General features: G+C 37.4%; 1 long non-coding RNA gene across 3 annotated transcripts in view; it reads right to left on the reverse strand.

Annotated features, from left to right (window-relative positions):
- Positions 1-24,841, reverse strand: part of LOC116588191 — a 43,515-nt gene that overhangs the window by 12,301 nt on the left and 6,373 nt on the right. Inside the window, exon 4 of one of the 3 annotated variants that reach the window (XR_004284833.1) lies at positions 16,279-16,393. The exons of 1 other annotated variant lie outside the window; for it this stretch is intronic. This is a non-coding gene — a long non-coding RNA (uncharacterized LOC116588191). Of the gene's footprint in view, positions 1-16,278; positions 16,394-17,404; positions 17,508-24,841 lie in introns of those variants that run through there. One more of the 3 variants, XR_004284832.1, reaches the window with a different exon arrangement.

Below are 24,841 nucleotides of genomic sequence, written 5' to 3' on the forward strand. Positions count from 1 at the left end.
CCTTACTTCTAAATTCTTCAGTGTGTATTTCCTAAGAACAAGGATCATCCCATACATAATCACAATGCAATTATAAACTTCAGTAAATGTAATATTGATACAATATCTAATTTTATCTAATTTACTATTTGTATTCTAATCTTGTCAGTTCACCCAATAATGTCCTTAATAGAATTTTCTCCCCTTCAGTACAAGATATGGTATTGCATTTAATTGTCATGTCTATTTAGATTCCTTTATTATGAAGCATTTTCATAAACTATCTTTCTTTTATGCATGTATTTTAACACAGAGACAACTGACGGGACTGAACATTAATACAGATGGATTTGATGTGGACTCTGGGGGAGGTGAGGATGACTCCCAAGATTTCTGGCTTCAGAAACTGAATGGATCTCATTTACTGTGGTAACTATTGCTGCAGAGATGGGGGCAGTTGGGAATTGAAACCTCTAGAGAGGTTCTTCTTGTGAAAGTGACTTCTGGTACTCATCCATATTTCCTCCTCTGAACACACTGGAGAATTACACTTCCCCACCACCTGACAGCCATGTGAAACTATGCAAGCAGGGGCGCCTGGGTGGCTCAGTGGGTTAAGCTGCTGCCTTCGGCTCAGGTCATGATCTCAGGGTCCTGGGATCGAGTCCCACATCAGGCTCTCTGCTCAGCAGGGAGCCTGCTTCCCTCTCTCTCTCTGCCTGCCTCTCCATCTACTTGTGATTTCTCTCTGTCAAATAAATAAATAAAATCTTTAAAAAAAAAAAAAAAAGAAGCTATGCAAGCAGTTCTGGCTAACAATTTTAAACTGAGATGATAGTATCAGGTCCCAGGAGAAGCATTTTCTTAGTCTGTTTCATTGACCAAGAAGGCTGCGTATTTCAGGCAGTGCCACCGCAGGATGGTGAAGACCCCATCAGTGAGCAATGCAGACTGATGGAGAATAGTCATCCTAGAGAATTGTCCATTCCCATAGCAGAATTTGCATGACCAAATAAGCATCTGTTATGTCAATTCACTGAAATTTTGGGATTTATTAATTCCTAGCCTATCTTGACATTGTCACCATTAGACATTCAAGTGAAATGGTAAGTAGATATTTAGATATACAATCCTGGAATTGGGGTCAGGTCAATTCTGTGAATGTTTGGGAATCACCAACATATAAGTGATAGAGGAATGAGATTCCCCCATCTAGTGAGTATAGGTATAGGTAATTGATTGATAGGCAATTGACTTATATATACCAACTTCTACTCATATACCCATACATACATAATGACCTCCTCCTCAATCAGCTGCTATACACAATCAGTCCAAGAAAAGGCATCTAACCCAAGACAGCCACCCAAAGTCTTTCCACAGGATTTTTCAAACTGGAACTAAAATAGTCAGTCTGTCTTATGTGGTGGGAATCTATGAGGGTCAAGAATTGTCAGAAGTCGTATCCCAAACTAGGTGAATGAAACTTGCAACAATAGGAGAAAATGAAGCAGAAGTAGAGAAAAAAAAGAGAGATGAGAGTTTTGATAACTTTCAATTCCCTGGTTCTCACTGTTCTTCAGGCCCTTTCTTTCATGTCTTTCAGATGATTTTGTCATTAAAGAATACCACTAATTACAAGAGCCAATAATTACCATATTGTCCTAATCTAGTTTGAACTAGATTTCCATAACTCTTAGCCCAAAGAATGCTGGATAGTAAATGATTATTACCAAAATAACAAAATATTATACATTTTTAACGTAAAGAAAAAAAACTAATCACGATGGGACACGTGACTGCCTCAGTTGGTAGAGCATATGACTCTTGATCTTGGGGTTACGAATTCAAGCCCTATGTTGAAATAACAACAAAAATAATTCATGGCTTCTCCCATTTTTAAAAGCCATCATTTACTTCCCATCCTTTCCTCCACTTAGGATCCTGATGATCTATTGGTGCATACCAAACCACTGCAACACAGTAGCTTAAAATGGAAATCAGTTGTTTTGCCCATTAATCTGCAATTTGGGCAGGGCTTTATGGGAAAGGTTCACTTCTGTTGCACATGCTGTTAGCTGGAGACCTGATCAAGAAGGCCCACCCATATGGGTGAAAAGTTGGTGCTGGCTGTCAGCTGATCAATCAGGCCTGCGTTGTCTCTCCATATGTGTCACTCAGTATGACCACAGCATCTTCACAAATGAGACTGGATCCCAAGGGAAGCATATCAAGAGAGACATGCAAGCAGAAGTTACATCATCTTTTATAACCTAGCCTCAGAAGTCACACAGTATCTCTTCTGCCACACTGTACTAGTCATACTAGTCACAACAATCACAAAGTCTTACCCAAATCCAGTAAAGAAGTACAAAGATGTCACCTTTTAATGCGGCAGTGGCTAGATTCAAGAATAATATGAGGGGAGGGAGAATTATTATGACTATTGCTGGAAAATTTAATCCACCATAGATGCTTAATGGTTTATAAAAACTAAGGCTACTAAAAAACAAACAAAACAACAACAACAACTACTACTACTAAGGCTACTGTATGTAAACTACAAGGATATGTGTTTTAGTTTCACATGAAAAATATTCACTCATTCATTTACTCACTTATCCATTAATTCATTTGTAAAATAAAAACTTATTGAGAGACAAAGATTCTAGGTGCTTTGCTAGATTCTGGAACAGGGTCAATAGTCAACCAATATATACTTAGTATATTCTACTATTTATTTGCTGCCACTATTCATTCTTATTGGGTCTGTGTCCATTCAGATGTCTTGGTGTCCCAGTTGTCAGCTATTTTGAATATCATCCCTTTGTACGGGGAATAGCAAGGAAGACAGAAATCTTTCAGAAGACAGACTATGGGAGGAGATTATGGTCTGGTGTACTGCTACAAACACTGCTAATCTTATGCTGGACTCATTAGAACTGGAAAATGAGACAGAGATTCTTGTGAAAGTGATTTATTTAGGAAGTGCTCTCAGAAAGGGAGGGAGGAAATCAGGACAGGGCAGCAAATGGAAGCTAAGCCTGTGGTCTTGATTGGAGACTCACATTAGTCTCCAATGGTCCCCAAAGGAGCTCTGGAATATGACTTGTAGCACACAGGGGGTCCTTTCTGAGGCAAAGAGGACGTATTTCAGTACACAAGTGGCCAATGGACATGACTGATGTGTTTACGTGTGTGGGGGGCAATGCATGGGAAGGGCGGAAATAGGTGTAACTCAGGTGTGGCAATTCCACTTAAAAGAGGAAGCAATTCGCCGAAGATGCAGTTATGAGCATTTAGCATCCAAAACCAATTTGCAGCTGGGGATGAATACGCCTATCTAAGAAAGAAGTTCTTTTTTATATTTAGTTTCAAGTTACTATTCAAATTCCAGTTAGGTTACATACAGTGTAGTATTAGTTTCAAGTGCAGAATTTAGTGATTCACACTTCTATACAATACCCAGTGTTCATAACAAGTGCCCTCCTTGATACCCATCACCCATTTAACCCATCCCCTCATCTTGACTCTCCTCTAGAAACCCTCAGTTTGCTCTTTGTAGTTACAAGTGTCTTCATTTCCCTCTCTTTCCCCCCCTATGTTCATCTGTTTCTTAGTTCCACATATGAGTGAAATCTTAGGGTATTTGTCTTTCTCTGACTTATTTCGCTTACTATAATACTCTCTAGCTTCATTCACATCATTGCAAATGGCAAGATGTCATTCCGTTTGATGGTAAGTAATATTCTATATCTAGATCTAGATACATAGATATGTCATCCTTTCTTTATCCATATGGGCTCTTTCCATAGTTTGGCTGTTGTTGATAATGCTGCTATAAACATCAGGATACATGTGCCCCTTTGAATCAATATATTTGTGTACCCTTTGGTAACTGCCTTGTAGTACAATTGCTGGGTCATAGAGTAGTTATATTTTTAACTTTTTGAAGAACCTCCATACTGTTCTCCATAGTACACCCATTTGCATTCTCACCAATAGTGTAAGGGTTCCCGTTTTTCTGCATCCTCACCAACATTTGTTGTTTCCTAAGTTGTTCATTTTAGTCATTCTGACCAGTGTGAGGTGCTCTCTTATCATGGTTTTGTTTTGTATTTCCTTGATGATGAGTGATACTGAGCATTTTCCATGTATCTGTTAGCCATCTGTACATCTTCTTTTGGAGAAATGTCTTTTCATGTCTTCTGCCCATTTCTTACCTGGGTTATTTATCTTTTCAATGTTTAGTTTGATAAGTTCTTTATATATTTTGGATACTAACTCTTTATCAGATATGTCACTTGCAAATATCTTCTCCCATTCCATAGACTGTCTTATAGTTTTGTTCATTGTTTCCTTCACCATGCAGAAGTTTTTTATCTTGATGAAATCCCAGTAGTTCATTTTTACTTTTATTTCCCTTGCCTCCAATGACATGTCTAGTAAGAAGTTGCTGCGGTGAGGTCAAAGAGGTTGCTGACTGTGTTCTCTAGGATTTTGATGGCTTCCTGTCTCACATTTTAAGACTTTCATCCATTTGAATCTTTTTTTTGTATATAGTGTAATAAAATGGTCCAGTTTCATTCTTCTGCATGTAACTGTCCAGTTTTCCCAATACCATTTGCTTAAGAATCTGTCTTTTTTCTATTGGATAGTCTTTCCTGCTTTGTCAAAGATTAGTTAACCATACAGTTGGGGGTTTATTTCAGGGTGTGTATTCTGTTCCACTGATCTATGTGTCTGTTTCTGTGCCAGTACCATCTTTGTCTGGTTTTGGAATCAAGGTAATGTTGGCCTCATAGAACAAATGTGGAGATATTCCTTCCGTTTCTATTTTTTGGAACAGTTTGAGGAGAGTACGTATTAACTCTTCCTTAAATAGTTGGTATAATTACCCTGGGAGGCCATCTGACCCTGGACTTCTGTTTGTTGGAAGATTTTTGATTACTGATTTAGTATCTTAGCTAATTATCCATCTGTACAAAGTGTTTTTTTACTTCTTCCTGTTTTAGTTTTGGTAGTTTGTATGTTCCTAGAAATTTACCCATTTCTTCCAGATTGCCCAAGTTGTTGGCATATAATTTTTCATAATTGTTTGTATTTCTATGCTGTTGACTGTGATCTCTCCTCTTTCATTTGTGACTTTGTTTATTTAGGCCCTTTCTCTTTTCTTTTTGATAAGTCTGGCTAAGGGTTTAGCAATTTTATTAATTCAAAGAACTGGGTCTTTTTTATATATTTGTGGTCTTTCCAGATTTTTTTCATGTGGTTAACTTCAAGTTTCATAGCACTGTAATCTGAAAATATTCATGGTATGATCTCAGTCTTTTTGTACTGGTTGAGACCTGATTTGTGATTTGGTACACAATCTATACTGTAGAATGTTCCATGTGTACTCAAAAAGAATATGTATTCTGCTGCTTTAGGATGAAGTGTTCTGAAGATATCTTTTAAGTCCATCTGGTCCAGTGTGTCATTCAAAGTCCTTGTTTGCTTGTTGATTTTCTGCTTAGATGATCTGTCCATTGCAGTAAGTGAGGTGTTAAGACCCCCTTAATTACTGTATTACTATAAATGACTTCCTTTATGTTTGTTATTAATTTTTTTATATATACGGGAGCTCCCAAGTTGGGGAATTCATACTTATAATGGCTAGATATTTTTGTTGGATAGACTGCTTTATTATGATATAGTGCCTTTTTTCATCTCATTAGTCTTTGTTTAAAATCTAGTTGGCATGAAGTAAGTATGGCTTCTTTGGCTTTCTTTGGATATCTGATTGCATGATAAATATTTCTCCATCCCCTCACTTTCAATCTGCAGGTGTCTTTAGGTCTAAAATGAGTCTCCTGTAGGCAGCATATAGATGTGTTTTGCTTTTTTATCCATTCTGATAACCTAAGTCTTTTGACTGGAGCATTTAGTCCATTTATATTCATCATGATCATTGGTATAAATTTAGTAAAATTTTTTATTTGTTTTGTTGCTGCTTTTGAAGATTTTCTTTCTTCCTTTCTAGTATTTGTCACTTTTGGTCGTTTCCACTAAGAATTCTCTTTAATATTTCTTGCAGGGCTGTTTTAGTAGTCACAAACTCCTTTTGTTTTTGTCTGAGAAACTCTTTATCTCTCTTTCTATTCTGAATGATAGCCTTGCTGGATAGAGTATTGGCTACAAATTTTTCCCATTCAGTATATTGAATATATATGCCACTTTCTTCTGGCATGCCAAGTTTCTGTGGAGAAGTCTGCTGCTAACCTTTTTTGTATTCCCTTGTCAATTAGAGATTTTTGTCTTGCTGCTTTTAGGATTTTTTTAATCTCCATATTTTACAATTAACTATGATAAGTCTTGGTATTGGCCTGCTTTTGTTCATTTTGATGGGAATTCTCTGTGCTTCTTGGATTTGGAATTCTGTTTCTTTCCCCAGATTAGGGAAATTTTCACCTATAATTTCCTGAAGAAAACCCTCTGCCCTCGTTTTCTCTTTTTTTTTCTGGGACTCCTAGGATTCAAATGTTATGACATTTCATGGAGTCACTGAGTTCCCTAAGTCTACTTTTGTGATCCAAGATTTCCCTTTCCCTCTTTTGTTCAGTTTATTTTCCATAATTCTATTTTCTATTTCACTTATTCATTCCTCTTATTCTTCCATCCTTGTGGTCATTATATTCAGCTGGTTTTAAATCTCAGTTATTGAGATTCACTATATATATATATATATATATATATATATATATATATAATCTCATCTTGGCCTACTTAGTTTTAAGCTCCTTTTTCTCTTATAGTAGGGGTCTCCTTTCTGTCTTTTATGCTTTTCTCAAGCCCAGCTAGTATCCTTATGATTATTGCTTTGAATTCTGGATCAGGCATATTACTTATATCTGTTTTGATTAGATGCCTGGCTGTAATCTTGTTCTTTCTTTTGGGATAAATCCTTCCATCTTGTCTGTTGTCTAGATCTATCTTATTCTATATATTAGGAAAGCCTGTTATATTTCCTGCTCCTAAAAATAATGGTTTTATGAAGAAGAGGTCATAGACTGTCCAGGGCCTGACACTTCAGGAAGTGGTCTCTGGTGTGTGCTGTGTGCACTCTGCTGCTGTTATGACTGCTCTACCCCTCAGGTCAGTCCTCTGCAGAGTTTCTCCTTGCTAGCGGTGGGTAGTGTTTGGTGTAAGCAGGCTAAGCAGCCAGTTGATGTTGTCCTCTATTTACTGAAGTTGGTTCTTGCTGAGGAGTGGGGCAGGGAAATGGTGCCAGCCCCATTTCTCCTCAGAGAGGAGCGTTCCTGCTTGCTGCTGTCAGGGAAGCCTCTGGAAGAGGGACTAATTTTCTCTTGAGCATTGTAGGTGTTTTTCAGGCTGCTGTTTTCACAGTGTCTGTGTCTGAGTTGGTTGCCTGCCTGGACCAGCACAGTGCATTTTGGGCTCTATCTTAGGCAGCTAGCTGAGTTTTCAAACTCCAAATTTCAGGGATCTGTTGTTGGGGGGAACTTCACTGATCTTCTAGGGGAGGGTTTTGCCACACTAGAACTGATGCAGGTTTGAGACAGAAGGGCAGTTGCACCATAGCACAGGAGTGTGGGGTTTGGAGCAAAGCACCCTAAGGAGCCAGTGTCCATGTCAGCCACTCTCAGCAGGTGTTTCTGCACCTCTGGTGAAAGGCAGGAGAGGGAAATGGCACCTCCCCCCTCTGCCCAGCTCCTTTGTCCTCAGAGAGGTAATGCCACCTCTCTCAGATGTACTCCAAGAAGGGGGAAATGTCTCTCCCAGTGTGTCTCAGGAGATCCTCAGATCACACCATCTGTCCCCAGTTTACCTGTCTGCCTTCTCCACAGGGACACTACAGTACCTTCAGGGCTCTATACCAGCCACAGAGTGGACCTCTAAAACTTGTCTTTTGAGTTCCACTGGTTGTAAAAAAAAAAAAAAAAAAAAAAATTCCACAGAAATTGGCCCCTCTCGTTTTCCCAGTCGACGCTTTTGGGAAAGTGTTTTTCCCTGTTCAATCCCCTGTGCACTCCTCCCCCATCTCTCTCATCTCTCTCTGTGACCAGGACTCCTTCCCCTCTGCAGCAGCTACAATCTGTTTCTCCCCGCAGCCATGTCTACACACCGCCTACCTCCCACAATGTGGCCCCCTTTCTCCCTCTGTCTGTGCAGTTTATTCTGTCAATCCTCAGATTGATTTCCCAAGAAAGAAGTTCTGACTGAGGCACCAACATATTCAATACATTACCTCCTTCTGAATCTTTTACTAGAAGTTATATATCTCAACCTGTTATCTAGGCATAAACTGAGAAGTCAATTTGACCAGCACCTAACTAAATACAGAGTAATGGCAAGTCTTACACATTGCCTGTTGTCTAAAACTCTCTTTGTTTGAAGATGAGGGTAGAAAAAATCAACATAGTGTTTAAGAAGGGGGATTTCAGGAAAGAAAAAGAACTTTAAATTGAACAAAAAATGGATCACTGAAAATTTTTTATTACACACAAAAAAACTGGGTGATTTTAATAGTTTTATTGAGATAGAATTTATACATCATAAAATTCATTTATTGAAATAATTGAAATGTTTTATATTTACAGAGTTGTACAATCAACATGTCTAATTTTAAAACATTTAAATCATTATTAAAAGAAATCACATGCCCATATACAGTTATTTTCTATCCCTACCCCCATCCCCAGAATTAGGCAAGCATGTTGTTATCATGTATCCGTGCTTTTCTTTTTTTATTGCTTCTTATTGCTGAAGAGTATTATACTGTATTTTATTTATCCAGTGGATGTGCACTTGTGTTGCTTCTGTTTCTTAGCTATTGTGAATAATGCTAATATAAACATTTATGTACAATTCTTTATGTGGACATTTTCACTTTTCATTTTTCTTAGGTAGATTCCAAAAAGTCAAATTCTTGGGTCCTCTGTTAAATCGAAGCCCAATTCTTTGAGGAACTGCCAAACTGTTTTACCAAGCAGCTGTGCCATGCCATTTTATATTCCCACCAACAGTGTATGAGGGGTCCAATTTCTTCACATCTTCCAACACTTGTTATTATCCGACTTTTTCACTATGTCCATTCTAGTGCATGAGAATCTCACTGTCATTTTGATTTGCATTTCCCTGAGAGCTAATGTTTTTGTTGTTTTATATGTTTATTGGTCATTTGTGCATCTTCTTTGCAGAAATGTCTATTCAGATCTTTTGCCTATTTTTAATTGGATTATCTACCTTTTTATTATTGAGTTGGAAGAATTCTTTAACTATTCTGGATGTCTATTATTGGATATACAACTTGCATGTATATTCCGCCATTCTGTTTTTTTTAAAATTATTATTTTCTTGAGGATAGCTTTTGAAACACAAAGTTTTAAGCCCAATGTATCATTTTTTTTCTTTTATCACTTGTATTTTGCTATCACATCTAAGAAATCATGAAGATATTCCCCTAAAATTTCATTTGAAAGTTTTATAGTATTAGCTGTTACATTTATGTCTGTAATCTATTTTTAATTATTATTTTTTTTTTTTTAAGAGAAAGAGAGCGAGCGAGTGCGCACAAGTTGGGGGAGGGGTCAAGGGAGAGGGAGAGGGAGAAAGAGAATCTTCAGCAAGCTTCACACCTAGCAGGGTGCCTAGCACCAGGCTCCATCTCATCTCACAATCCTGAGATCAGGCATGACCTGAGCTGAAATTAAGAGTTGGAAGCTTATCAACTGAGCCACCTGGGAGCTCCTAAATTATTTCTTGTGTATGGTGTAGGGTAGGAGTTCAATGTCATCTTTCTGCATGTGGATATTCAACTTTTGCAGTACCATTTGTTGAAAGGGGACTCTTTCCCACTGAATTTTCCTGGGACTCTGATCAAGAAAGCAGAGTGAATTTTTTTTTTTTTTTTTTTAAGAAAGCTGAGTGATTTTAGAAAAGCATTTAGTATCCTGTTTGTCAAGTCCCTGACCTATATCAAAGAGCATATTATTGGGAAAAAAACAGGATGACATTAAAACAACAAAAACAGAGAATGAGATAAAGTGTGTAAAATAAGGAATGAAAGTGAGAAAATAAATAATATAACAGAAATAGTTACAAACACAGTGGAATGCAGAGAAACTGTTGGATGGTTAACCTCTTTCAGAATATATATATGTATACATATATACATATATGTGTGTGTGTGTGTGTGTGTGTGTGTATGGAAAAACTGTAAGGTAGACTTTGATAGATATGGAAGACAGGAATAAAAACACAATATAAGAATTTTAGGTGTTTTTCACTAAGAAATCAGAATAATTAGAAGAATGATTAAAGATATAGTTGAAGAAAGAATCCCTAAGTAAAGAAAATATGTTAGTATACAGATAAGAAATGCTTAGATCTTTCCTAGGAAAAAATCCAAAAGAAGTTTGCAGATAGACTTATTATGGAATGAAATGTATTAAAGAAAATTTCCTATATAAACATCATATAAAAATGCTTTCCATGAAAAAGGCAATTAGACTTAAAGATGATCAAGATTGGTCCCTCCAAAATATGCCGCTTTGGCATAAAGATTATTTTGAGTCAAAAGTAACCAAGACCCACTGGATTTAGGAAAAGCTATCATCCCCACAACTGCCTAGAAGAATTTAGATAAAGGACCTGCTCCAGGAAGAGAGCCGTCACCATAGATAACTATACTATTTTAAGAACCAGGTATGCTAGACAGGAAGGAACCTAGATCAAAGCCTGTCTGACCTTTTTCCCATTTTTTCCTGAAGCCCAGAAAACATTTGTTTACCAAACATTTACTCTTTTTTTTTTCCTTTTTCCTGAGGATTGCATTGCTTTTCTTTAAAGACCTGGATCTCTACCACCTTCTCCTTAGTTCAGAATGATATACATACCTTATTTTGGCTGACTATCTTTGGAATTTCCTACCTATGTGAGGGTCTCAGTACATAAATTTAATTTTCTCCTTTAATCTGCCTCATGTCTATTTGATTCCTAGTTCAACAAGAAGGACCTTAAAGGGGACAGGTTTTTGCTCCCCAAAAAACTGCTTCAGTTTCCTCTACTAAAGAACAAATGTCAGTAGAGAGCAGAAATATTTTAAGTTTCAAGTAAACAAAAAAAATTTTTTTTTTAAACTGAAATGAAGTCCTTAAAACGTGGGCAAGTTGTCTTTCATTTGAAAGCACCTGAAAAAATATCCTGGAAATGCAAAAGTTCAGAAAATACATCATCTATTCACCCTATTTGAGAAAATTTACTTAAAGATTAAACTCCAGCAGCAAAATACTGAATTAAAATAAAGATCTCAAAATGGTGTATCACTGTCTGAGAAGGTGTGACAGATCTTCCTATACTCATTTAGAGAAATATAAATTCCAGAGAAATATAAATTCCACTCAGGCAAACAGGTTCTGCTAAAGGAAGGAGGTAGAGGTGGGAGAGCTTGAACCCCGGATGCTTCAGTCAGCTCTGTTTCTTCAGGTCCTTTTCCAATGAAATGTGTTGTTTCTTGATATATTCCATAAGTTAGGAGATCTCGGGTGGTAAATTTATTGCTGATTTTTCTCCTGAGGGGTTGGTAATTACTGAGAACTGTTGTTTCTTTACCCAGAACAAGTGACCAGAGTTTTTTCTGCAGACCTATCCCTTAGAGGGTAATTGCTAATGGAGAAATATATGGGAGAAGAGGCTGAGTTCCCTTTGGATAAATCTTTTGGAGTCAGGGCCATGTAATAGTATAAGTAGCACGTGGGTCTAAGCTCTGAGGTTGACTGAAGTTTCACTTAGATTTAATACCATGTAAGCACAATGCACTGCTAGGTTTCTAAGTAGTCTAATGATCTCTAAGATTTCTGTTCTGATTCCTTCTAAATCTTACTGCAAAATCTTCACTTGGAAGTTCACTCCCATGTCAGATTCTAAAAGCAGTCTTCACTGAAGACTGTTAGAAGTCCTAAATCAATTTAATGCAACACACTTATTCTAAGTTAGGCACTGTGCAAGTCACTGATGACAAGATAAACCACCACCAAGATAAATAAACCACAGGCATCTTTCCTGAAATGGTTGTAGTCTAGCACAGAGGTCTCTTAAATGCTAATATGCATAAGAATTGCCAGGGAGGCTGTTAAAAATGTAGGACCTGGCCCTAGTCCCAGAGGTTTTGTTTCATTGATTCTTTAAGGTGATCTCCAGTGAGTGATCTCTCTTTGGAAACATTTGTCTAGGGGCCAAGCATTGATAGCTATTTCAATATAACGTCAAAGTGCTGCATTTGAGTAATAGTAAATCATAGACTTTGGCACTAGAAGATACAGATTTGAATCCAGCACTACTATTCACTACTTGTGTGGCACTGAATAAGTTATTTAATCATTTTGTCTCTACAAAACATACCTCCTATGGTTGTTACAATGTTTAAAATAAATGAGTAATTTAAATCTAAAGAAATAAACTAATGCTTACTGCTTACTAATTTTCTTTTACTGTGAAGGTACTGCAACAAAATGCCTCATTATAATATAGGACTTGGGAATCAGGATAGGCAAAGCGAGAAATGGAGAGACGATCTAGAGCCTGTATAGATGCAGAAAGAGATGAACAGAGATATCTGCTGAAGAAGCTTGCTTGAAGTTTGCTCTATTACATGTAAGATAAGTTACTCACTAAACATTCTTAACACTTAAGTACTAACCAGTGTTTTTTTTTTTTTTAAAGATTTTATTTATTTATTTGACAGACAGAGATCACAAGTGGACAGAGAGGCAGACAGAGGGATGGGGGGAAGCAGGCTCCCCGCCAAGCAGAGAGCCCAATGTGGGGCTTGATCTCAGGATCCCAGGATCATGACCCGAGCCAAAGGCAGAGGCTTTAACCCACTGAGCCACCCCGGTGCCCCCTAACCAGTGTTTTTGAAGTTGGACTTGTGTTTGCAGAAAATGCCAGAAAAAGGGCTGCGTCTGTTTTCAAAGTGTGCTGGGTGCGAGAAAAGATGCTACTCAGAGGGTATAGTCATACTTTTATTACATGAGTAAATGGCTAATAGGCTGGCTCGTAATAAAACTCCAGTAAATAGTGGCTGTCATCAGTGCCCTGTTCTTCCTTGCTCCATCCTTACCCCGATGTCTTCTTCCCACTCTATCCTTAAGTAGTATTCCACTTAAGTTTTCAAGAAACCCTCTTACACTCCTACTCTTTTCCCAGAACACTCTCCCTTTGCAACTCCTGACAGTAAACCTTAAGAACACCACCTCCTTCAGCTTCTCTGACAGGGATCCATTCATTCAACTGGTCATTCATTTAACAAGTACTCAGTGAGCAAATATCCTGTGCTAAAGAAGTGCTAAAAAGAAGTTCAGTGTTCTATGTGTATACAAGTGCCTATTCCAGTATGGACAATAAGAAAGGTTCCCTGAAGAAAAAAATCTTTATTATATTATTGAGCACCTATTATGTCACAGGTAGCAGTATCCCTGCTATATATGACATAATATGTAAGTAAGACATGAAAGAGAATTAAGATATGTAGTACAGTATGATATCTGATATGTAAAAGATAAGCACAAGTGTATTTCAGTAAGTGCTAGGAATCACAGAAAATGGCCTAAAAGAATAATAATAAATAAAATAAATGGTAGCTATTATTGCTATGATGCCTTTGCTCCAAAAAGAGGCATGTGGTGGGTTAAGTGGTGACCCTCCCCACCAAAGAGCCATGTCCACATCCTAATCCCCAGAACCTGTGAACATTGCCTTATATGACATGAGTGCATATCCCCCTAAATACAAAAGCTGTGATTAAGATTTCGAGAGGTAGAGTTTTTCCTAGATTATCTGGTAGGCCCTAAATGCAAATACATACATTCTTATAAATATAAAGCAGAGAGTTTTAAGACTAAAGGGAGTGGGCAATGTGATCACAGATTAGAGCTATAAACCAAGGGACTCCTGGTGCCAGAAGTGGAAGAGGCAAGCAAGAGATTCTTCCTTAAAGCCACGGGTGGGAGCACAGCTTTGCTGACACCTTGACTTTGGGCACTGGCCTCCAGAACTGTGAGAGAGTACATTTATTTATGTATTCATTTTTCAGTCACCCAGTTTGGGATAATTTCTATTAGCAGCTACGGGAACTAATATAAAATTAAACCAATTTGTGGATGTAGGGAATTGCTTTCTGGAGCTAAAGGAAATTTTGAGGGAGGAGATCTCAGTTACTATTACCATATGTAAAATGTCAAAAAACATAAACAATATGAAAAAAAATAATAAAAAGGATACCAGGCATGAAAGAGCATGATTTCTTCTGGAACCCTAAACTGTAGCTGTGGGGAGAGGTAAGAGATGAAATCAGAGTATAAGTTTGGTTAGTCTTTAAATGGCACAACTAAAGAGCCAAAATATCTCTAGGCCTTTGGTACTCAAAGAGTGGTCCTTAGAGCAGCAGCTGGAGTTATAACATCATTATAGAGGTTTTTAGAAATGCAGAACTGGAGCCACATTCCAAACCACATGCTAACAGAATCTGAATTTTAATAAGATTTCAGGTCATTTGAAGGCACCCTAATATTTAAGAAGCTTGCCTCTAGGGCAATGCTATTGGGAGATTTTCAACGATTTAAAGCAAATAACTGACAAGGTAACTTTTGCATTGTAGGTTAACCACCTAGTGGTATTATGAAGAACACATTTAACTGGATAAAACCCAAGGCAGAGACAAGTGACTGCAACAGTACCGGTAAGAGATTACGAAGTTTTAAATGATGGTGGTAACAGAGATGGAAAAAAAAAAAAAAAAAAGACAATTTTAAGAAATATTTAGATCCTAGTCTGATAAGTAGTAAATTTATTCACACCTGGTTTCTGTGATGTGTCCCACTTCTCTGTGCTTCACTTTCTTTTTTTTTTTTTTTTAAAGATTTTATTTATTTATTTGACAGAGAGATCACAAGTCGGCAGAGAGTCAGGCAGAGAGAGAGAGAAGCAGGCTCCCGCTGAGCAAAAAGCCCGATGCGGGGCTCGATCCCAGGACACTGAGATCATGACCTGGGCTGAAGGCAGCGGCTTAATCCACTGAGCCACCCAGGCGCCCCTGTGCTTCACTTTCTAACAGGATCTTAGGATGGGATTATTCCTGTCATAGTTTCTGTTGAAGCACCAATCAGATGACAGGATGCTCAACAGAGGGTGAGCCATTCTCCCTTCTACACACAGGTTGACAAAAGAAATGCATTTTAGATATTTTGTATGATTCATTGGGGCTTCAACCAGATCAAGAATATTAAAAAAAAAAAAAAAAAAGGCATCAGAGAAAGTAAAGGAATAGCTTCTTTAGAGAGCTATCACTCTGTCGTGAGCACTGCCAAAAAAAAAAAAAAAAAAAAAAAAATCCACAGGCCCCAAATGGAGCTATGTCTGTTAAGACTCCATACCAACTGCAGTTTCAATACCCCCAGAAATGTAAACTTGAACCAGTCAACACGGAATTTCCCTGACAGCACTAGGAAATCTACTGACAAACCCCTCCATGCCCCTTTGGAGGGCAACTTTGCCTAAAACAATGCATTCCTTGCCAATAATTTTCTTTTCTCACTCCCCCTCTGCCTTTAAAAACCTTCCTTTTCTACACCTGGAGGGAGCTCTTTTCTGTTTGCCAGATAGGATGCTCCTTAATCCACAAGTCATAAAAAAAAAAAAAAAATCTGATCTTTTAAGTTACTCAATTGAATATTTAACAGTACCAATCCTCTGAGGGGGAGAGGCATAGGTGTGTAGGACCTTCTAACTTCAAGCCTAGCGAGGAGTACTGTCAGGGGACTATGGGAGAGCTTTGAAATGTATTTTCTGCAGCTGAAAATGCAAAGAACTAGTGTTGTACTGCTGCCCCCCAAAATCTTAAGTGGACTATAGACTGAGGTGTAACTGATTCTACCACCTCCATCCCAGAAAATGTAGAGACTGAGGATGACTGGCTGCTTGGCATAGGAGAGCGCTTTTGGTTTAGGACCAGCCTTTATTCCTAAAACTTATCAGGGCAAGGAAAGTAAGCCAAGGGAAAAAGAGCTGGCATGGTTCGTTCTTGGGTTCTGTCCAAAAAAGCCATCTGGAAGAGTAAAGAGTTCCTCTCAAAAATGAACTGTAGATGTACTTCAGGCTTTTCAGGACCTGAACCAGGAAAGATGCATCAGCTAATGAACTGCCAGAGTTGGAAAGGTCTAGTTGGGAACCTTCAAGGAGTTCTCAAAGGTGTCTACAAAGAGAAAGAATCTGTTTTAGTCATTTACCAGGACCTGCAAGAGGTCCCTGCCTTTAGACACAGAGAAGGAAACAACTAGGATTTTCAGTAAAGTAAGAGATGTCCTGTATCTCTGACTTGTTGTCATCTTCCCACCTCCTAAGGGCTGGATGTGGCCTTGGAAATGAGAGCAATATGATGTCACACAACAGAAGAAGAGAGAAGGCCCATTCCACTTCTTCAGTTCAGCTCTAATTAGGCTTAAGCTATTGCAAGAGAGAAGAATTCATACTAAATCCAATTATGAATTTTCATTATTACACAATAACAAATAGTATTTATTTAAGTATTAAATACTTAAGTTACTGAATTGTCATAGTGTCTGTAACTTAAAATGACAACAGAAAGTTATATTATTTAAAAAAGTCAACGAACAACAACAATAAAGCCACAGATCCCACCATAGTTTTCATCCAGGAATAGGTACTCTAACCCAATAAAATTTAAAGGAACGGTGAGAGAAAAAAACATTTCATTTTAGCTCTGTCAAAAGCTATGCTTTCAATATTAAAATTTTAGTAAATATTGCTCTAACTTAAAATACTGGTTTTTTTTTTAAGATTTTATTTATTTATTTGACAGAGAGAAATCACAAGGAGATGGAGAGGCAGGCAGAGAGAGAAAGAGGGAAGCAGGCTCCCTGCTGAGCAGAGAGCCTGATGCAGGACTCGATCCCAGGACCCTGAGATCATGACCTGAGCCGAAGGCAGCGGCTTAACCCACTGAGCCACCCAGGCGCCCCAAAATACTGTTCTTTAAGCTTGTAATTCCTGACAAGTTGAGTTGGTTCATTTAGGTTAAAAGATGGCTAAACAGAAAAAGAATTCTGGGATTGATGTCAGCTCTGGGCAGCTACTGTTCGTGTCTGTGGGAGGTGGTCTTAACATACAGGCTTGCTATTGCTAGGATATAGTCGTCTACTTCTAGCTCTAAGAAGATATTATACTATTTCTGCTTTTATAAAAGGAAACACTATAATTAGTGCTACACACACAATGAAAAAGTGTTGCTTAATCTTGTTTTGCTTATATATGTATTTATAATTTCTTGCTGTGTCTTTGTGAAAGCTTAAAAGGAAAAATTCTCCCACAGAGTACATATGTCAGCATTTATTTTTTTTTTAAAAATTCACGTTAGCGGTTGTTAAGTAACTAGGTATGTTCAGAGTTGTGTAAATCCGAGACTTTGTGTTCAGGGTAGGACAATTTTTCTCTTTGTTTATTCATTGAACCTAGATTTAAAAATTTTAAATGTGGTATTAATGAAATCAACATCACATATTTAAGGAAGAAATTATTTGTAAGCAATCTTGAATATACATCTTAAGTACTAATATACAAAAATTAATTATCTGTCCCTATTTTTCTTTCTTCTTCATAATAGCAAAGTAAGTCCCTAGACAATAACCCATTTAATAAAGAGAACAAGGTAAGCCTTGACTAGTTTGTCATCAGTTCCCTTAAGTCCTCTTTTATGAAATTCCATATCTTGTCAAAAGATGGCGCTCCTGTAACCAGCAAAGAAACTGAAAAGTCCTGGAGAAGATAAAAACACTTTTTCAGATACTGAGAAACTGTCCATTACTACTCGAAAGAGCCTTTTGATAGCAAGAAATTTCAGCTTTAGAGGGTGTGCTGAATCGTGGTTAGACATTCCCTTCCAGACAGATTGTCAACCTCCTAAGTCTCAATTGCCTTTCCTGTGAAATCTACATAACAAAAGTGAGAATAATAAACACTTTTAGAGTTCCAGGAAGAAATGCTTAGCACAATGCCTGGCAAATAGCAAGTACTTGAGCAGTGACAGATAGCTATCATTTGTTAAAAAGCCAACACAGTGTTTGTCTTGTTTGCTACTGAGTCTGCTGACTTAAGGTAGGTGCTCAGCATGTGTATCACTTGAATGTGTTGACATTACAAGAAAAACAGCTGGTTATTTGACCAGCAAAATGTGTTTATTCAATAATAGCAGAGGATTTGCAATTTGGACATGCAAGCTATGCCAAGCTACAGGCAGGTCCACAGGTCAAATGAGAGAAACATTATCAAGAAAAGGAAGAATTTGGGGGTTGAGGGACTGCTGTGAATGAAAATCCTCTGAAGAAAGTAAGAGTCCAGCAGAGTGATGATTTCTCATTGTTTGAGCTGTGATATTTTCTTACTGACTGGGCTTGTTGTTGGGCCTAGAGAAATTCTTTCTTCTTCCTGCTGGAGTAGTAAGGTAGGCTTCTTCCCATCGGGAACACAAGATAGCTCTCTTCTTGACAAGAAGTAGTAGGGCATGAAAGCTCCCCCTTCTAGCCTCCTGACTCCATTTTAAATGAGGTTTCTTCTACTAAGTTTCACAAATGAATGGATGAATGAACCTTCACATCAATGCATAGAGTTAGCTAAATATAGCTCTAGTCTGAGTATCTTGAGCCTGTGAAATCCGAATCTTATGCCTGACTTGAACCTTGCCCTTCCTGACCAATGACTATAATAACTGCCTGTCTGACCTGTGAGTTGACTGACTTTAAATTTCCTCGTCTTGCTTATTAAGCTCCTAGAGATTAGAATTTCCATCTCTAATCTATTTTGTCACTTAAATCCTATATCTCTACTATATCTTAAAAAGAACAACAACAACAAATTACAACTCATGTCTAAACTAGGAAGAGCTAAACCTATCAAAATGCAATTAAAATTATTTTAAGAGAAACTTGAATATTAATAAATGGGACCTTAACACTTAAATCTTCTCATTTCATTTTAAACTATAATGGTATTACTTCCTTAGTGATGACTCCTCAACACATATATGCAAAGAAAGAATGTTTAAAATATAGGGGCAATTTTTAAAAACTCAGTGTTTCTTACGGAGGTCTTCGGTTGTTTATATTCTCTCTAGGGAGGTCTTGTAAACTTACACAATTCCCAAGCCTCAAAATCATTGAACTGTTACTATACGGCTTCATTTTTCCTTCATTATCATTTCTGGCATTATAGTCTACTGAAAAACTTTCAATTTTATTTTCTAGCTGTTGTGAAACTTAACAGAGAATGCATTACAAGCTAGTAAGTCTGGTAGCATCTTCCTATTTATATATATTAGACAAGTAGAGGAAAAAGAAAATGTTAGTAATCCTATTCTAATCTTAATTTTCTTTGTTGAGATGCTTCATAATCATTCAGAATGTTTTAAAATATAAACTTAAAAATTGGTAGTTGAGAAATAATTTTTTTTTTTAAACAATTTAATTTCAGGGGTTGTAAACAACAAATCCTCCAATGAGGAAAGTGGAGATTTAGGGGGTATATAGCAATGAATTAGAGCCAAAGAGAAGTCCTGACCTTTGCCTTTACCCTTTTAAGAAGGAGTTATCTGAGGGTCCTGGGTTATAATGAGTAGTCTAACAATTTGATTTAGGTTGGGGACTGGCAACACCCATATCGTCTTAGGTTGTTATTAGCCAGTAAAAAAAAGATTAACAGTAAGATTTTGGGTGGGGCTTTTGGGTCACACAGTATCAGTGAACCTGGAAACTGAAACCTACATTTGGACACCAAGCTCAGGTGAGCCTCCCTGATTGGTGGTATTCCATGCATATTGTGACATGTTGATGCTAGAACATTAATGTGTCCTGACTTCATAGCTAGAAGACAATTGATTGTCATTTGAAAGTCTCCTAGACTCTGTTTTATGTGTGTTTTCCTTTAATCTTAATCTATTATCTTTTCCTTTTAATAAGCCATAACCATAGTATAATAGCTTTTAGTGGTTTTGTGGGTCTTTCTGAAAATTACTGAAACTGTTTGGGAGAATCACTCCATCTCTCCACCCCACTACTGCAAACTTGCAGTTGGTATCAGAAATGAGGGTGGTTTTGTGTGGTGACTCTGCCTCTAACTTTGTAATTGGCCTAAACTTCTCATAGGGCATTTTCAGGTTTGTTAGAGTAACAAAGCCACAGCAAGTTAACTTGACAATCACTTTGGAAGTACCAAGCTGTACTACCATGGTTCAGGACGAAGGCTATCCTGACCTTACCTACTTTTAAAGTGAACACAATCTCTCTTTGAAATTTAAAAGTCAGTAACACCTCTAATGTATATTATAATAAACACCTTCTACATACTTTTATGGGATTTTCCCATAAGAAAAGACTTTTAAAACAGAGGGTGGAGAATATCTCTTTGAAGTATCAATACAATATATAAATTAAGGCCAGGGTGGCAACAACATGAAAAAAGTACTGAGTGACATACTATATGATTACATGTGTGTGAATTTCAGAACAAGATAGTAATCTATGTTGACAGAAGTCAGAATAGTGGCTACTTTGGGGTGGCTGGGGTGGGATACGGGGGCTTAAATGCTGACGGGGAGGGTTAAAAGGGAGAATTAAGATGTGCTAGAAATATTTATATCTTCGTTTGGATAGCAGTCACGTGAGGCAGCATACATATAGCACTGTACACGTAAGATATGTAAACTTTAATACACCTCAATTTTGAAAAAAAGCTATACCTTAATTAAAAATTTAAGCTCTCCATCACATAATAAAGGAAACACTGAGTATTAAAGGAAAAGTACATTTAATTGACAAACATTTGGTGTCTACTATGTTTCAAGTTAGTACTTAAGGATGCAACATAGAGCAAAAAACAGAAAGCCTGTTTATAGACTATCAAGTCAGTATTTTCAAGCTCTTACTAGCAACAGTCTGGACTTCTAAAATTCAACATGCCTCTATTCTCTAGAATCAATCTTACAAATATACCGTTCATGATTTTACATATGAAAGGTTTTATAAATAAATTCTACCTATTCTTATATGCCCAGCTCCATACTTGCTTTTTTTGCAAACGTGTTTAATCTCCTGCAGCCAATGATGCCCTATCTTTGCTTTGCATTCCTTTTGTACTCATAAAGTATAACACAACTCAGCACTTAATAGTTCTTTAAGAGTCTTGTGTTAAATTTGTCTCCTTTTCAAACTATAAGTTCCTCTAAGTTCCCTGAGAATAGAGATTATATCACACTTTCCTTTGGCGAGTTCACAATGCTTAGCGAAGTGTGGGTTATGTGATATATGCTTAATTACTTGTGGGTAGAATGAATGGAAACTCCATTTGGACCATATTAAAAATCCTTAAGAATAGTCCAAACTTCAGCAAATTTTAATTCTTAAAATAATTAATATCCATCATTATATATTGCCATTTTTTACTTGCTCAATTTTTATGTGCATAAAAGAGATAAAAGTTAGTCTTCATATTATTGTTTCCCATGGCTCAGTCCTGATAAGTGAAGGGAGGCTATCCTTATCTGTTTAATATCAATATGTTTGCTTTAATTGAGAAGGAAAAGGATTGTGGGTGAAACATTTATCTCCAAATATGTCTTTATCTCTCATGGCAACAGAACTCCTGAATTTTAACTGCAATATATAATATTTTTGCCTAAAATAAAAACTACTTCTCCCAGCTGCCCTTGAAATGAAGTGTGGCCATGTGACTAAGTGAGGGTGTACTTTCAGCTCATGTTCCCAAAATAGGTCCCTCTGTTCCTCCTCTTCTTTAGACTGCTACTTGGAATATAGTCTTGGTTGCAAGTCATCTCATATTATTAGATGAGAACACTACACTAGAAATTGTAGAACAGCAAGATGATGCCTGGATCTCTGGATGACTAAATCCTGAATACAACTGCACTGTTCCAAGACTGCTCTTGGGGGAGGGTGACTGAAAAGACATCACTGCTGGTTGACCCTTGAGCTGACCCCAGGCAATCAAAGGCACCTCTGCCTACCGGTTATCTTTGGAATGTGAGTTCCGCTTGCCTTCATGCTCCCAGCAGCTTGCCCCAAGGACATTGCCTTGGGATAATGATGTGGTGCTGAAACTATTTAGACAGTATAAGATAGTACAGGTACTTGACTGAACCTGGCTAAGGCCTCTATATAAACTTTTAAGATTCGACAGATGCATCTAGGGATCCACTTGTCTTGTACCCTAAAACAAACTTGAGTAAGTAAGTTCCCTTTGGTTATTAAATTTGCCACTTAGCAACCTAGAGTGGGCTTCTTCTTTCTTTGGTCTCTCCCTGTCCTCCAAATACAGGGACCAGTTTCAGATTATACCTGTGACATTCCCAATGAACTTGCAAACCAATTACTCATCTGTCATGTTTCGAGAGTGAAAACTCTATTGCTACTGTTACTCTGGGTCTCATATACAGTCTAAATAATTCCTTAACTTCTCTGTTGGGAGAAATCACAGAATAGCAACAGTTGGCAAGGAAAGTTTCTTCCATTCCCACACAGTGCTTTAAGTAATAAAAATGTTAGCACCTCAAGTTTTGGGTGATTTGCTTGCATACAAAAAGCAAACCTAGGGGTGCATGGGTGGCTCAGTTGGTTGAGCATCTACATTTGGCTCAGAGTCCCAGGGTCCTGCGATTGAGTCTTACATCGCATTCCCTGCTCAATGGGGAGTCTGCTTCTCCCTCTGTGCTCTCCCTCTCTCTCCCAAACAAATAAATAAAATCTTAGAAAGAAAGAAAGGGAGGGAGGAAGAAAGATAGGCAAACCTAGCTCCTGATATGAAAAGGCTAGCTAAAAATTAATCATTTTGAAGCTAACTACCCCTAATCTTCTTTCCCCCAATCCCATTTATATAAACAAACCTATATTCATATGCATACTCACAATTGTCACTGATTCTCACCTGGCATTTGGGCAACTAAGTAGATCTCAAGTCAAATTAGTCAATGAGAACTCTCTGACTTGGAGTTTTCATTTCTTAAGTTTAGATTGACTGAGTAGTGTTGCTTTTTAAAACCTAACCTATGCCTGCATGTTTGAATATTTTTTTCTCTATTTTATAGTAAATTATGAAAATTCAATATATCTTACTATCTTATAGGAAATAGTTAAGAATATTCATACACTGAACAAGCCATAATTCCAAGGCTGCTAAAAGAAGCATACCATTCATATTGTATATTCAACTTTGAAATTTTTATAGCTAGACATTCTTCCTTCAATACCTTAAATTTTTCCTGTGTTTTCAAGCATCCTCTACTTCTTTCATCTTGTCTCACAGGAAAAAGTCCCTCTCCCAAGGTTAAGAACAACTTCACATATGGTCTCGAGTGTATCCTTGTCTGTCTTCACTTTACCTCACTGTTATCTTTACTCAATTCATCTCTTATAAGTTTTTTCCTTCTATCAGTATCTTGGACATTTGCTTGTTTTTCTATCTTAAAAACACACACAGACAAAAGTCTTTCTCTGGACCCTAATATTTCCTCCACTGCTCTGCTTTTTTCATGCATTTGTTAGACAAAAATGATTCTCATCCTTGTCTCCATTATCTCATTTATTCTCTTAATTTGCCATCTCATTTCCATCCCTGTCAAGTTACTAAAACTGTTTCCAATCCATCAATTACATAAATCTCTGAAGACATTAACTCAGTCTCCATTCTCCTTGACTCTGAGCAGGAATTAACCTTGATGACTTTTTCAAAAAGTGATTTTCAATATCTTTGCTAATCTCTTTCCTCTTTGGCTACTCTTTCTCTTTTGCTAGCTCCCTTCCTCCTCTCAGACCTAAGGGTAGTCCTCTGAACTGTTCTGACCCTTTTCCTAATGATATTTTTTTTCTGAATTTCCTTTACCACCCCTTTACATATTTTATCCTTGTAGTATTTGATTTACTACAGCTTTCACTTAAAAAAAAATTCCCTATTTTATCATTTATCCTATTGGATTTCCCACTTACTTCCATAGAAACCTATTCCTTGAACTCTTCCTTCTTTCATCTATACTGCTTTCTCTCTAGACATGCTGCACAGCCCCTTTTGGGAATGCCAGTTTGCCTCTAAGATTGGTATACCTTCTCCAGAATTACATGTTTTCAGCCAAATTTTTCTGAACTATTTCCCAGAGTTTCTGGCCTTATTTTTGCTGGAGTGAAGATCACATGGGAGGAAAATCTTCTGCAGTTCCACATTTGATGGTCTAAAAATCTTGATGTTGCTCTTACAGTTAATTGCTAATTTGAAGAAATATAGACATCTATAGTGAACGATATCTACCATTAAGACTTTGAAAATATTCTGTCATTGTCTTCTAGGACCCAATGCTGTTAGGTCTATTTTTTTTTTTTTTTTCTTTTGAAGAGGAGAGAGAGGGCTGGGGAGGCAGAGGGAAAGGGAGAATCTCAAGCAGGCTCCATATCCACAGAGGAGCCCATTGAGTGGCTCGATCACGTGACCCTGAGATCATGACCCCAGTCAAAATCAAGAGTTGGAAGCTTAACTAACTGAGCCGCCCAGGTGCCCCAATAGGTTTGATTTTAATTCTTTTGTTGATAACATGTCTTTTATGTTTATAAACTTTAGGGATTTATTATATTATTATTACTGACTAGTATTCCTAGTTTTTATTCTTTTTATTTAAGATTTTATTTATTTGAGAGAGAGAGAGAATGAATGAGAGAGTGAGCGAGTGAGCATGAGAAGGGGGAGGGTCAGAGGAAGAAGCAGACTCCCTGGGAGCAGGGAGCCCGATGCAGGA

This window comes from Mustela erminea, chromosome 4 (genome assembly GCF_009829155.1).
Source record: "Mustela erminea isolate mMusErm1 chromosome 4, mMusErm1.Pri, whole genome shotgun sequence".
Classification (NCBI taxonomy): Eukaryota; Metazoa; Chordata; class Mammalia; order Carnivora; family Mustelidae; genus Mustela; species Mustela erminea.